The sequence below is a fragment of the Rousettus aegyptiacus genome, unplaced genomic scaffold, assembly GCF_014176215.1.
Source record: "Rousettus aegyptiacus isolate mRouAeg1 unplaced genomic scaffold, mRouAeg1.p scaffold_m13_p_4, whole genome shotgun sequence".
NCBI lineage: Eukaryota > Metazoa > Chordata > Mammalia > Chiroptera > Pteropodidae > Rousettus > Rousettus aegyptiacus.
In genome coordinates, this window is record NW_023416307.1 from 68998946 (window position 1) to 69014981 (window position 16036).

Genomic DNA, 16036 nt, shown 5'->3' on the forward strand with positions numbered 1-16036 from the left:
CTTGCTTTCTCCCATGACCACATCAAAATTACAATTAAATTATAAAACAATCAATCTGGAGAACTATCTGAAGACTAGCTGAACAGAAGTCTTATAACTAAGGACATAAAGAAGAAGCCATGTGGAAACTGGTAGAGGGGCAGAGATGCAAAACAGGCCCGATGTGTGGCTGGCCCCACACCCGCATGTGGTGGTTGAGAATCAGGAGGGTTATCTCAGGTGTAAGGGGTCCCAGCCCCACATCAGTCTCCCATACCTGGAGCACCAGTGCCAGAAGGAGGAGCCCCACAATATATGGCTATGAAAATCAATGGGGTTTCCATCTGTAGGGATGAGACAGAAATGAAGAATACGATAATTGAAATGGAGAAAATTTGGATGGATCAATGGCATTTTAGATGAAGCAAAGGATCTAATCAGCAATTTGAAGATAAGGTAGCAGAAAACACCCAATTGGAACAGCAAAAAGAAAAGAGAATCAAACAATGAGGAAAGTTAAGGGATCTCTGGGACAATATTAAACATAACAACATTCACATTATAAGTGTACCAGAAGGGAGAGAGAGCAAGGGATTAAGAAACTATTTGATGGAATAATGACTGAAAACCTCCCTAACCTAGTGAAAGGAATACACATATAAGTCTAGGAAGCTCAGAGTGTTCCAAACAAGATAAACCCAAACAGACTCACCGTAAGACACATCAAATTTAAAATGACAAAGATTAAAGACAAAGAAGAATACTAAAAGCAGTAAGAGAAAAGCAGTTAGTTACTTTCAAGGAAGCTCTGATAAGATTCAGCGGATTCCTCAACAGAAACGTTATGGGCCAAAAGGAATTGGCACAAAATATTCAAAGTGTTGAAAAACAAAGAGCTACAACCAAGACTACTCTACTCAGTCTTTCATTTAAAATGGAAGATGAGATGAATGCTTCTTTACAATAAAATGGAAGATGAGATAAACACTTCTTTACAAAGAAGAAGAATACAAATATGAATAATAAAATGGCTATGAATATGTGCCTATCAATAATCCCTTTAAATTTAAGTGGATTGAATGTTCCAATCAAAAGACTGAATGAATAAAAAAAACAGAACCCATACATATACTGTCTACAACAGACCCACTTCATATCAAAAGACATGTAACAGACTGAAACTAAAGGAATGAAAAAAGACATTTCATACAAATGAAAATGAAAAAAAGCTAGGGTAACAATACTTATATCAGACAAAATAGAAAAAACAAAGGCTATAATAGGAGACAAAAGAGGACATTTCATAATGATAAAGGGACCATGCCAACAAGAATATATAACCCTTGTAAACAATCATGCACCCAATATAGGAACACCTAAATATATAGAACGAATACTGATGAACATAAAGGGAGAGATCAACAATAATACAGTCATAATAGGAGACTTTATTACCTCAGTTACATCAGTGGATGGATTTTCCAGACAGAAAATCAACAATGAAATAGCTGCCTTAAATTTTCCATTAGACCAAATTGATTTAATTTGTATTTTTAGAGCATTAATCCCAAAGCTGCAGAATATATATTCTTTTCAAGTTCACATGGAACATTTTCGAAGATAGACCACATGTTAGGCAAAAAGACTATTCTCAATGAATTTAAGAAGATTAAAATCATAACAACCATCTTCTCTGACCACAATGGTATGAAATTAGAAATCAATTATAAAAAAAAAACTGGTAAAACATACAATAGAATATACAGATGTCAAATTATAATGTACACCAGAAAATTATATAATTTTATTAACCAATGTTACCCCAGTAAACTTAATTTTTAAAAAAACTGAAAAACACACAATACATGGAAGCTAAATAACATGCTACTAAACAATAAATGGGTTAACAATGAGATCAAGGCAAAAAAATCAAAAGATACCTTGAGACAAATGAAAATATAAACACAATGACCCAAAATCTAAGAGGCACAGCAAAAGTAGACCTAAGAGGGAAATTCATTGCAATACAGGCCTGCCTCAAAAAACAAGAAAGATCTCAAATAGACAATCTAACTACACCTGAGGGAACTAAAAAAAATAACAACAAATAGATCCCAAAGTGAGTGGAAGGAAGGAAATAATAAAGATCAGAGTGAAAATAAATGAAATAGAGTCTAAAAAATACAAAATATCAATGAAACCAAGAGCTGGTTTTTTGAAAAGAAAAACAAAATTGATAAACTTTTAACAAGATTCATCAAGAAAAAAATAGAGGACCTAAATGAATAAAATCAGAATTAAAGAGAAAAAGTTACTGCTGACACCACAGAAACACAAACATTTATAATAAATATTATGAAAAATTATATGCCAACAAATTGGACAACCTGTAAGAAATGGATACATTCCTAGAAACTAACAGTCTTCCACGACTAAATCAAGAAAAAACAGAAAATCTGAACAGACTTATTACTACTAATGAAATTGAATCAGTAATCAGAAAACTCCTAACAAATGAGTCTGGACCAGACGGCTTCACATGTGAATTTTACCAAAAAAGAACTAGCACATACCTTTCTCAACAATTCAAAAAAATTCAAGAAGAGGGAAGATTCCCAAGTTTTTTTTTATAATGCCACCATTACCCTGATTCCAAAACCAGACAAAGACATTACAAAATAAGAAATTATAGGCCAATATCTCTGATGGACATAGATGCAAAAATTCTCAACAAAATATTAGCAAATCAAAATCAGTAATATATTAAAAAGATCATACACCATAACCAACAAGGATTTATTGGGATACAAAGTTGGTTCAATATCTACAAATCAATTAACATGATATGCCACATAAACAAAATAAAAGATAAAAATCATATGATCATATCAATAGATGCAGAAAAAGCGGTTGACAAAATCTATCATCCATTTATGATAAAAACTCTCAGCAAAATAGAAATAGAGGCAGCATACTTCAATATAATATGAGGCATATAATGACAAACCCACCATTAGCATCATATTTAACACAGAAAAGCTAAAAGCAGTTTCCTTACACTGAGGAACAAAACAAGGATGTCCACTTTCACCGCTTTTATTCAACATAGTACTGGAAGTTCTAGCCGCAGTTATTAGACAAGAAAAAGAATTAAAAATATCCGAATTGTAAAGGAAGAAGTAAAACTGTCATTATTTGCAGATGATATGATACTATTAAAGAGAACCCTAAAGATTCTACCAAAAAAACTGTTATAGCTGATATAGTCAGAAAAGTATCAGGACACAAAATTATTATTCAGAAGTTGGTTGACTTTTATTTACCAATAATTAGAAATGAAGAGAAATTTTTTTTAAATTCCATTTACAATTACATGAAAAACAATAAAATACCTAGGAATATATTTGACCAATGAGGTAGAAGACCGATACTTAGAAAATTATAAGTCATTGAAGAAAGAAATTGAAGATACAAATAAATGAAAGCACATATTATGTTCATGGATAATAAGATTTAACAAAGTTAAAATGTTCACACTACCCAAAGCAATTTATAGGTTCAATGTAATTTCTACCAAAATACCAGTGGCATTTTTCATAGAACTGGAACAAGTAATCTGAAAATTTATATGAAATCATAAAATCCTGAAGAGCCACAATAATCTTGAGAAAGAAAAACAAAGTTGGAGGTATCACATTACCTGATATAATACTATACTACAAGGCTATAGTAATCAAAACAGTGTGGTACTGTCATAGAAACAGACACATAGATAAATGTAACAAAATAGAGAGCCCAGAAATAAACTCATGCCTATACAGTCAATTAATCTATTAAAAGGAGGCAAAAATATACAATGGGGTAAAAATAGTCTATTCAGTAGTGTTGGGAAAACTGGATAGATGCATGCAAAAAGATGAAACTGGACCACCTTTTTAACCATATCTGAGAATAAACTCAAAATGGATTAAAGACTTAGATGTAAGACCTAAAATCATAAAACTTCTAAAAGAAAACATAGGCAGTAAACTCTCTGTCATAGTAATATTTTTTCTGATATGTCTCCTCAGCAAAGAAAAAAAGAAAAAATAAACAAATGAGACTACAACAAAACAAAAAGTTTTTGCAAAACAAAGGAAACCATCAATGAAATGAAAAGACAACGTACTGAACAGGAGCAGATATTCGCCAGTGATACATCCAATAAAGGCAAATATCTGAAATTTATAAATAATACAGCTCAACATCAAAAAAGCAACCAGAGGACTTGATTTAAAAAACAGACAAAGGACCTGAATAGACGTTTCTCCAAAGGAGACATACAGATGGTCAATAAACATATAAAAAGATACCCAACGTCACTCACCATCGGAGAAATGCAAATCAAAACCACAATGAGATATAGGCTCACACCTATCAGAATGGCTATCATCAATAAATCAACAAATGACAAGTGTTGGCGAGGATGCGGAGAAAAGAGAACCCTCATGCACTGTTGATGGGGTTGCAAATTGGTGCAGCCACTATGGAAAACAGTATAGAATGTCCTCAAAAAATTAAAAATAGAGCTACATAATGACCCAGTGATTGCACTTCTGCGTATTTATCCAAAGAAATCCAAAACACCAGTTCAAAAGATATATGCACCCTTATGTTCACTGCAACATTATTTAAAATAGCCAATATATGGAAGCAACCTAAGTGCTCATCAATAAACAACTGGATAAAAAGAAGATGATACATATATACAATGGAATGCTATTCAGCCATAAGAAAGAATGAAATCTTACCACTTGCAATAACATGGACGAACCTAGAATGTATTATGCTAAGTGAAATAAGTCAGGTAGAAAGACAAATATCATATGATTTCACTTATATGTGAGATTAAAAAGAATAAAATAAATGAACAAGCAAAACAGAAACAGACATTGATACAGCGAACAAATTGATGACTGCCAGATGAGTGAGAGTGTTGGGGGCTGGGTGAAAAAGGGGAACGGGTTAAGTACAAATTGATAGCTACAAAATAGTTACAGGATATAAATTACAGGATAGGAATATGGTCAATAATATTGTAATAACTTTGTATAGAGCCAGTTGAGTGCTAGACTAATCAGAGGGTCATGTCATAAATTATATAAATGTCTAACCATTTGGCTGTACACCTGAAACTAATACAAAATATTACTGAATGTCAACTGAATTGAAATTTTTTTTAATTTACACTTTAAAGAACAAGAATAGAAAACTCAAAAATATCTTAGCTGGTCCCTTTTCCTCTGATTTTACAACTTTGAACTTGTTTTCATTTTTTTCAGTTTCAGTTAAAAGTGACCTTTTAATTGGGGGTTTCCCATGCATGATTCTTTTTCTGGAACAAGAGTCAAAGTTTTTCCATTTATGTCAACTTATAAAAGGGTTTCCTTTCCTCTGAAGGAATTTTTTAAAAAATTATTCTAAATGCCTTTTCTTCAAATCTTTCTTAGACCTAACATCCTAATAAGAAAAAGACATAAAATAAAAATCTGCTAGTTGCAAAAGTACCATATCTTAATGTTTTATTAATTATATCCTTCATGTGAATATTTTAAAAACTCTTAACAGGATGCAGTAATAAATGCACTCCTCAGGTCTGAGGGTGCATCTTCTCTCTGATGATATAATGAATCCACATCCATGCCACACTAGTGACTCCAATGTATTTTACCAGGGAATGTGTTACACATATGAAAGCTTAAACAGAATCCCAAAATGGATATTAAGTAGAAAGAAGAGTTATTACCAAGGTGGAGGCAAGAATGAGAGAGTCAGAGCCTATATATCACAGGAGTGTTGGGGAGCATCATTTAGAATTTTTTATACCTCACAGTTCACACTCTTCCCTGTCATCTTCAACATCCAGAATTAGGATGGTAAGTGGGTGAGTTGCCCTTTAAGTTGTCTGCAACTATCATAGCTAATGGCAGAAGACCTTTTTAAAAAGTCTTTTCAAGAGCAAAGGGCAACCTGGGGTCCCCTGGGAGAACTAGCCATTAGATTGAGCAGACAACAGTTCTCCAATGTACCTGGTCACACAGCTTCTGACCAGGCCAAGGTTACTCAGGCCCAATCGCTTCTGCACTTCTCAGTCCAATAGGTGAGAAGGGGTAGCTATGACCTGATGGCTACCTAATGCCGGCTGGCTTGCTCAGCCAACCCTGGGCATTGGCAGGACTGGCCTTAGCTGCCAGCTATGCATTACTAACCAATGGGAATCAAGGCCCAGAGGAAATCTAGTTCAGTTTAAAAGAAAGGATAGACTTTGTCTTTTAGTAGTTATTTATAAGCTACTACTTTTTATAGTGTAGTTCTTAGTATATGCTCCCTTCATAAAGGAGTGCTCTAGAGCCATATTCTCTGGATTTCAACTCTGTTCTGTCTCTCACCAGCTGTGTGACCTTGTTTGAGTTAATTAACCTCTCTAACCCAATCTTTTCATCTGAAAACTTGGGATGATAACTCAAGTACTTATTGAGGGACTTTAAATAATGCAGGTGAAATGTTTAGCACAGAGATTATCATATAGTTAGCACTCAATAAATAATATTATTAGTATTTTTATCATATAGAATTTGTGTTTTTATTATTTATTTCTTAAATGTCTTATTTATTTCTTTAAAAGTTGTGTGTGTGTGAATGTGAGAAATATTGCATAAATCATTTCTCTGATGGAAAGAATAAAGTTGAGAGAAATTAAATAACCAACCTAGAGTATATAATGTTGAAGTAGCCCTTTACTAAAATAAAACCAGTAAATTTTGAGTAATATACAATTTGCTGGACTTTATGAAAGAGTCCATAAGTGCGATTACTAATAGTCCATGTTTTTTGGTCAGCATCATTTGTCACCAGAAGTCATTGCTGTGTTAATCAGGGGTTAACCTACATGTACCAGTAATTGGTATGACACACTAAGGTCTAGACTCTCCTAAAGCAAATAAAAAAGTTATTGCAACCATAAAGGACCTTTTCTTGTCACTATACCTGTAAAATAACGTGCCCATCCCATTATATGGCTTCTTTCCACGTTCAAGCCTAGAGATTTTTCTCAGTAGTAACAGCGTTAAATCTTTATTTTATTTAGTTTTTTTTTCAATTAGAGTCAACATTCAATATTATTTTATATTAGTTTCAAGTGAACAGCAAAGTGATTAGACATTTATATAATTTATGAAGTGATCCCCCTGATTATTCTAATACTCACCTAGCATTATAAATAGTTATTACAATGTTATTGACTATATTCCCTATGCTGTACTTCACATCCCTGTGACTATTACATAACTACTAATTTGTACTTCTTAATCCCTTTACTTTTTTCAACCAACCCCCTAACTCCCCTCCCATCTGGTGGTTATCAGTTTGTTATCTGTATTTATGTCTGTTTCCATTTTGTTTATTAATTTTATTCTTTAGATTCCACATATAAGTGATATCACATGGTATTTGTCTTTGTCTGATTTAAGTGTTAAATTTTTATTATCTTGTGTCTTAGAGTGACTGTAAAACTTCAGATGAACAAAGTGAAAATACTACATGAAGATAATTTTCAGCTGATAACTATCTACCACCTATTTCACAAAAGACTAGCTATATCACATTCTTGAGAAAACACTGTAATCTACTTTTACATGGAACCTTTCCTCTATAACTATCAAAGAAATTCATAGCACTTCCCAGGGGCAAACATTATTTCCTTCTTTTACACATGGCCCAGGAGCTAAATGGTTTACCCAAGATCATACAAATAAAACTGTAGGGCCAGAAATAGAGGCCGCCTTTCAATTCCCTCTCCAGCAGCTCTCTCCATCAAGTATCTTAGTTGGTTCTTCACATAATGAAATGGGATGGCAGTGGGGGCATGCCGAGTCATCACTGCATAGGTGTTAATCTTTTCAAATCCCACTTGGATACATATGAATGCATAAAATGAGAAACTGCCTCACATAATCAAAACCAAATATTATTAGAAACATTGACATTTTAAAATTCTAATCTAAATATTTGTTAAACAAAGGTTCTACCATTGGAGTAAGTATATTGCTTCCTAAGATGATAACTTTGAAAGATAGCCTTCATATGGTGTATTCATGTATGTGTGTGTACACACACACACACACACACGCACACAAAGAATTGAAGAATATATATAAATATGGTAAATTGTACTTGCACTATAGAACTCTATGTCCCCCGCTCTTGTTCCCAATTACATTTTCTTTCTAAATTAATTACTAAAGCCCCCTAATTTTATGACATGTGAGGGAAATATTTAATGACTTCTTTTTCCAAGTAAAAAGATCTCTTGAAAAATTGGAAGAGTTTTATTATCCTATAGCTGCTTCTCTATTAAAAACAAATGATAAGAGTTAACAATAAATCTGAGTCAGAGATTAATGCTACTAAAAACATCAGCCACGACTTTAGAATCTAAAAATACAGAAAACTATGAAATGTTCTTGACGTCAATGGAAGGAGCATTAGTCAATTGAGATCACTTTATAACCATCCCATAACTGCCTCACAGATAAACCTGTGTTGTGATCTTTCATGTCAGGTCCATAAAAATATCCTTCTGGACTTTACAAGCAGTCACCCATTAACTATACAATATACTAAGTTCTCGTAAACTATGAGTTATATGACCAACCATGGACAATATACACAATCTCATTATTATGCTCTGAACATAAGATAAATTATATAAAGAGAACTAGAGAGAAGTTTTATCTCTCTTTTTAAATATTAATTGGTTGTTTTTATAGAATGTAAGTTACTGAAAAATATTCTCAAAGCTAAGAGTTTGTGCAGTTTGGTAAAAATCCAATAAAATAATTTCAATTGTTTGAATATCTAGTTAGCTGTATCAGATTTCTGTTTATCTCAGACTCCAACATTGTCTGAAATCGCTTTTCACAGCCTAACGAAACCATCTTTTTGTTTGGAATTAAACAATAGCAATCACAAAAGGAAGGAAGAACTGATTTTTGTTCTCTCCTTGCCTAGTGAGCACCTGCATTGGAAGTTTTTCCTCTCTCTAGTTACACTTAAACAGTCTCATGTGTAAAAAGTCATTAATTTAATGAAGAAGGAAAACAACTCCAACTTTTGTACTTCACTGTTAAAATCTTAAACTTAAATTGAATCTAGAAAGCCTGTGTGGACATAACCTCTGGCACATCTGATATAGCTCATAGATCCACGATCACATGAAATCTTCCTCTTCTAAAGTCATGTCAAAAGGCCAAACACAGATAAATATTTTATTTGTATATAAACAGAATTATGGCTCTACAACTTACCACTTTTGGAGCGAGTCATAATTCATGGTGTTTCAGTCAGCACAAATAAAAATAAAGAAATACTATTATTTAACCATAGAGCATTGAGTAGAGAAGAAATACAAATATTGACCAACCTGGCATTACTATATTGTAATATATCTAGTTTATGTTCTGTGTAAAATGAGATTTTTTTTAATGCTTTTAAGATATCAAAATAAATTGTGATGACTGGTTGTGCCGTACGGGTTCTGCCTGGTGGCTGGTATTATGGGGTATTATGCACACAATAAAGTGTATTTATAAGGCTTAACAATGGCCTTATACAATATATTGGGAGTAATCAGCTCAATGATGCAGGCCAAGAGTATTTAGGTGTATGAATGGTAATCCAGATAATACAAGGAAATTATTCTCAGGTCTAGGAAAACAAACTGTGTTAGAACATTTCTAACTTCCGTTGTAATACATAGACATGGCCTTCAAATTCCAGAGCAGTTGACCTGTATTTCACAAGTCAAAGTAAGTTCTATACGAGCAAATTCTCTTAAAAAGATTGGTTCTGAGTTCATGGGCCTGTTTGTTTTTGTGTGTACTTAAAAATAACATGGAGAATTACACTGCTAATAGTAAGAAGACATCATGACTTTTTTATCTGTTTTTATTATTTAACTGTTTTTTATAAGATAGTTTGGTTTTCTCATATAAATTCACAGTATTTGTTAAATGTTTTGTGAATCTTTTTACCAATCCATCATTTGTCTTTCAATAGTTGTATTTTTTTAATTAAAATTCTCTGTGTCATTTATTCAATCAAAAATTTTAAAAACACAATTGTAATGTGGTAAAATCTGTCCATTTTTATTTATGGTTAATGCCATTCCTTTATACTTACAAATGTCTTCTGTCAAACACTATTAAACAAACTTTCTCTTAAATTATCTTTGAATTTTCCTAAGTGGCCTGAGGGGATGTGTTGTGAGACTCCTGATATAATATCTATCATTATATCCTGATATAATATCATTATATCATGAATGCTTTTATAAAATTATGATATATTACATATGGAAAATGAAATAGCTATTTAAAAATTAGTGGGATATACATTAATTTACCTAAAAAGATGTCAATAATATAGTAGTAAGTAAAGTAAACTTAGAACAATTTATATTTCATGATCTCACTTTTAAAATTAAAAACACTGTGCGTGTGTGCAATTTTATTTCATATCTTTGTGCAAATATAAAAGAAGATCTAGAAGGATACGCACCAAATTGTTAACATTTTGGGGATGGAAGAGAGAAAATTATTAAACGTTTCTTTATACAACTCTGTGTTGTCTAAATCATTGCCCCAAAATGCATTACTTTAAAAAAAAAAAGTGATCAATTGAAGAACATAAAAATAGGCTAATATATTTCTACTTTGAGTTTCATTCCTACTTTAGAACTCCCTCTGGAAGGAAGTTCATTGCATTATTGGACAGTTATAATTCTTAATTGTGAGTAAAATTATTATATTCCTAAGCCAAAAATTTATTTATTTGTTCTATTTCTTCTCTCTAGATTGGCATTATTCAATATGACAGGCACCAGACATATGTACTATTAACTATTTGAAATGTGGCTAGTTCAAATTGAGATGGATTTTAAATGTAAAATACACACTAGGTTTCAAGGACTTCGTATTTAAAAATACATAAATATCTCATTTATAAATTTTTATTGATTATATGTTGAAATGATAATATGTTGGATATATTAAGCTTAATATAATACATGAAAATTAATTTCTTCTATTTCCTTTACTTTTATAATGTGACCACTAAGAAGTTTAAAATAATGCTAAGTGAAATAAGTCAGGCAGAGAAAGACATATATTGTATGGTTTCACTTATATGTGGAATATAAACAAACAAACAAAACAAAAACGGACTCAAAAACAGAAACTAAAGGGATGGCTACCAGAAGGGAGGGTGTGGGAGGATGGGCAAAAGGGGAGGGGAATATAGTCAATATTATAATAAGTTTAAATGAGGACAGATGATTACTAGAATTAGTGGAGTGACCACATTATAAGATATAAAAATGTCAAATCACTATACTGTACACCCGAAACTAATATAACCAATATAAGATTATATACTGTGAGGAGAAAGAAGGTAACCATAGTCAGGTTCCTTCCCACACCCATAGCTAACTTCCAAGCAGAAGAAAACTCAGCACTTCTCCCCTTACATAACCATGTGCATGGTACATATGTGCAGACTCCCATTATCTGGCAGTGTGCCATTATTGTTTAACTGGTATGTAAAAGGCACCACCACCATGCAAGGGGGTGCAGTGCCCTTGCTAGAAAACACTGCCATTCTGTGAAGCAGGCTGTGCCCTTGCTGGGATAAAGAGCAATGTCACAATTGCCTATGGCTCCCTGCGTTTTCTCCCAACTGCCCAAGTCTCATACCTCTTATTTCAGAACCACAAATCTGCAGCAACACAATACCAACTATATTTAAATAAGAAATAAATTTTAAAAATAAAAATAAAAAATAAAATTATGTATGTGGTTTGTATTATATTTCTATTAAATAGTTCTGTTCTAGATGAATGTTATTTATTCTTCGTGTCGACTAATTCAATCTTTACTTTCTTAAAGTTACACCTGCAGTTTCTGCAATCATCTCTCAGATATTATCTTGTTTCCATATCCTACTAAGTACCTGACGCATAATAAGCACTCAATAAAGATGTGTTGCTGTTAAGTTGAATAGGGCTTTGGAACCTAGAAGGGGGTGCTTTCCAGGAAACAGCTGTCTTCAGTGGGAGATGCTATAGAGGGTTTGATAATTAAAAGGTCTTTAATGTTCTCAGAAGCTCTTTGTTCTCTTCATGATGTGTAGGAAAGAAGTTAGAATCCACAAGGTTAAGAAAGGAGTGGGTGGTTATTAAGTAAAAGCTGTAAACTTAGACACCTTTTTTGGTAGGGATACAGAGATAGTAGTTTAGGTAGCCTAAAGAAAGTTTAAAAACCTCGTACACTGCTGGTGAGAAGGTAAATTGGCACAGCCACTATGGAAAACAGTATGACGGTTCCTCAAAAAACTAAGATTAGAATCACCCTATGACCCAGCAATCCTTCTTCTGGGTGTTTGAAAACATTTGTCCATAGAGATATGTTCACCCTGTTTACTGCAGTATTATTCATGGTGGCTAAGACATGGAAACAACCAAAGTGCCCTTCAGTAAATGATTAGATAAAAAATGTAGTACACATATACAATGGAATATTATTCAGCCATAAGATGAAATAGTAACATTTGCAATAACATGGATGGCTCTTAAGATTATCGTGCTGAGACAGACAAAACATTGATAAACGTATGATAAATATATCACTTATACACGGGATATAGAACTGAAAATGACAAACAAATAAGACAAACAAAACTCATAGACACAGACAACAGTTTAGTGGTTACCAGAGGGAAAGGCAGTGGGGAGACAGATAAGGGTAAAGAGGGTCAAATATATGGTGACAGAAGATTTGACTTTAGGTGGTGAACATACAATCCAATATACATATGACATATTATTGAATTGCACATGTGAAACCTATATAATTTTATTAACCAATGTTGCTTCAATAAATAAATTTAAAAAATAAATAAAATAAAAAGACTTAAGTATACTTTTGTGAAGAGAGATATAATTTCTAAGCCTAACTTCATTATTACAACCAACTCATATCCTCCCTTTTAATTTTTTAATGGGCTTTTAATCAGCCAAAGGATGATACCAACAGCCAGCAACAGCTTGCCCAAAGATGGAAAACACCAAATAATTTCACACTTATTCCATTTTGGGCCACCTTTCAAAGTGTACAGGTGATGCATTTCTCGTCCTAGGGAGCATCATGCACATAGGCAGCCCTGACTCAAACTGATGGATGTCAGTGATGAGTCAAGAACAAAAAAGAGGTAAGATTCAGGAATAGGGTAAAATGTCTAATGTCCACACTAGTCGATAATTTTAAAAAAATCTGAAAGCTTAATAATAGAAAACTTCATAACATTGGTCTTGTCTATGATTTCTTGAATATGGTACCAAAACCACAAACAAATGCAACAATAGAGAAGTGGGACTACATTAAACTAAAAACCTTTTCCACAGCAAAGAAAATAATCAGCAGAGTGAAAAGGCAACCTATGGAATGGAAAAAAATATTTACATATCTGATAAAAGATGAATATCCAAAATATGTAAAGAACACTATAATTCAATAGTAAAATAAAAATAAAAAATAATAATAGTAATAATAAAAATAACAGTGGGCAAAGGACTTGAATAGACATTTTTTCAAAAGACATGCAATTGGCCAACCAGCATATGAAAATCTGCTCAGCATCACTAATCATCAGGGAACTGCAATTAGATATCATCGCACATCTGTTAGTATGACTGTTATCAAAAAGACAAAATATAACATGTGCTGAAGAGGATGTAGAAAAATTGGAACCCTTGTACACTGTTGATGTGAATGTGAAATGGTGTAGCCAATATGGAAAACAGTTTGGAGGTTCCTCAAAAAATTAAAAATAGGACTACCATATGATTCAGCTCTCACTTCTGGGTATAATCTCAAATTGAAAAAAATAATAATTAAAATCAATATCTCAAAGATATTTCTGCACTCCCATGTTTATTGCATCATTAATCACAATAGTCAAGATGTGGAAGCAAACTAAATATCCACTGACAAATTAATGGATAAAGAAAATGTTGTATATACATACAATGGAATAGTTTTTAGCCATAAAAAAGACAACCCCGTCATATGGGACAGCATGAATAAACCTTGAGAATATTATGTTAAGTGATATTTGTCACTGAAGGACAAGTGTTGCATGATTCCACTTATATGAGATATCTCAGGTAGTTAAACTCAGAAGAAGGAAGTAGAGCAATGGTTGCCAGGGCTTGGAAGAAAGGGAATATGACATGTTGTTGTTCAAGGAGTATAAAGCTTCAGTTATGCAAGATGAACACTTCTAGAGATCTGCTGTACGCCATTGTACTTAGAGTTAACAATACTGTACTGTACAGTTAGAAATTTTCTAAGAGGGGAGATCTCTTGTTGTATATTTTTTACCGCCAAAAAAAAAAGGACATATTGATTTTTCATGATTTAATCTGTATCTTTTTTTAACCCATGAACCTCATTGTTCAATGTCACTGATATAACAAATATTCAAATTGGCCATGTTGCTCAAATACTTGTAATGGAATTGAATAAAAACGTGGATTAAAAGATCAATTTTAATTTTGCATAATAAATTCATTGAATTATAGCTAATAAAGAAAAACCTAAGTTTAATTTCTCTGAATGAAGAAGGTCATAAATTAAATGTGAACTCATTTGCTGTTTCCTGTTGATTTCAAAATTTTATCATATCGGCAATGATATTGTTTTGTTTGTTGTTTTGTTTTTTAGTTTTCATAGCAATTGTATAAAACTCCCTCTTACTGGAAGGATTGCTTTGGGGAAGAAAATGCTTTGATGGGCCTACATGGAACATGTGGTGGTGACAAAACACCACAGAAGTCACTTTATAATTGAGAGAAAGAAATGGGAGCTCCAGGGGAAATTCAAGAAGTCAGAGAAGAAAGTAAAATCAGAAAGGGAAAGAGATCAAACAAAACAATGGATTTCCATGTGCAACATGACCCTCTTTAGAACTCTCCAAGTCTTCATAAAGTCTACTAAAAACTTATCTAATACTTATTCATTACATTCTTCTTAAATCTGGTGAACTGGCTACAATTAAAAACAAGATAGCTTTCAAAATGATAATTTCTAAAATAAACCAGATATGTTATCTCTAGCTACTGAATAAAATGGTAAACTAATGGGAATAGGATTTTCTGAATAATGTGGATGATGTGCTTATATTTTAGCTAAACTAGCCAGAAAAATTAAAGAAAGGTAAATATTTGGTGTCTAAATTACCTAGCTCTATGAGGTAAAGGCAGTCAAATATAGGGGGATAGAGGGAGGATGAAGTGGGTAAAGGCGATCAAACATATGGTAGCTGAAGGAAACTGGACTTTGGGTGATAAACACACAATAGAATATATAGATGTCAAATTATAATGTACACCTGAAAATTATATAATTGTATTAACCAATGTTACCCCAATGAACTTAATTAATAGATAGATGATAGATAGATGATAGATAGATAGATAGATAGATAGATAGATAGATAGATAGATAGATAGATAGATGATAGATAGATGATAGATAGATAAAATTACCTAGTTGTGCCATCACTCAATGGCGGTACATCATTTATTTCTTCAGGGATTTATGTATGTGTATGTTTTTAAACTGACCCAAATTCTAACTAACTTTTTGACCTTTTAATCTTTATATTTGTTTGTATTCAAAATGCCAACTTCTTTTTTCTATTTCTGGGCTGTTGAAACTTTACTTAGCAATTATCTCTAATTGCCAAGTTCAAAAGCCTCCTAGGGCAGAGAATTCACACTCCAAATCATCATATACAGGACAGATGATGGGCAAACATAAAATACATTGATGTTGGGAATCTCTAGCTCCTATCTTCAACCCCTTCTTTTAGGGTTTCTGTCTAAGACCTTTCTAAGTTATCTGATGCAACTTAATTCTAAAGCTTAGACAATAAATTTGCCTTATTAAAATAATTTACACTG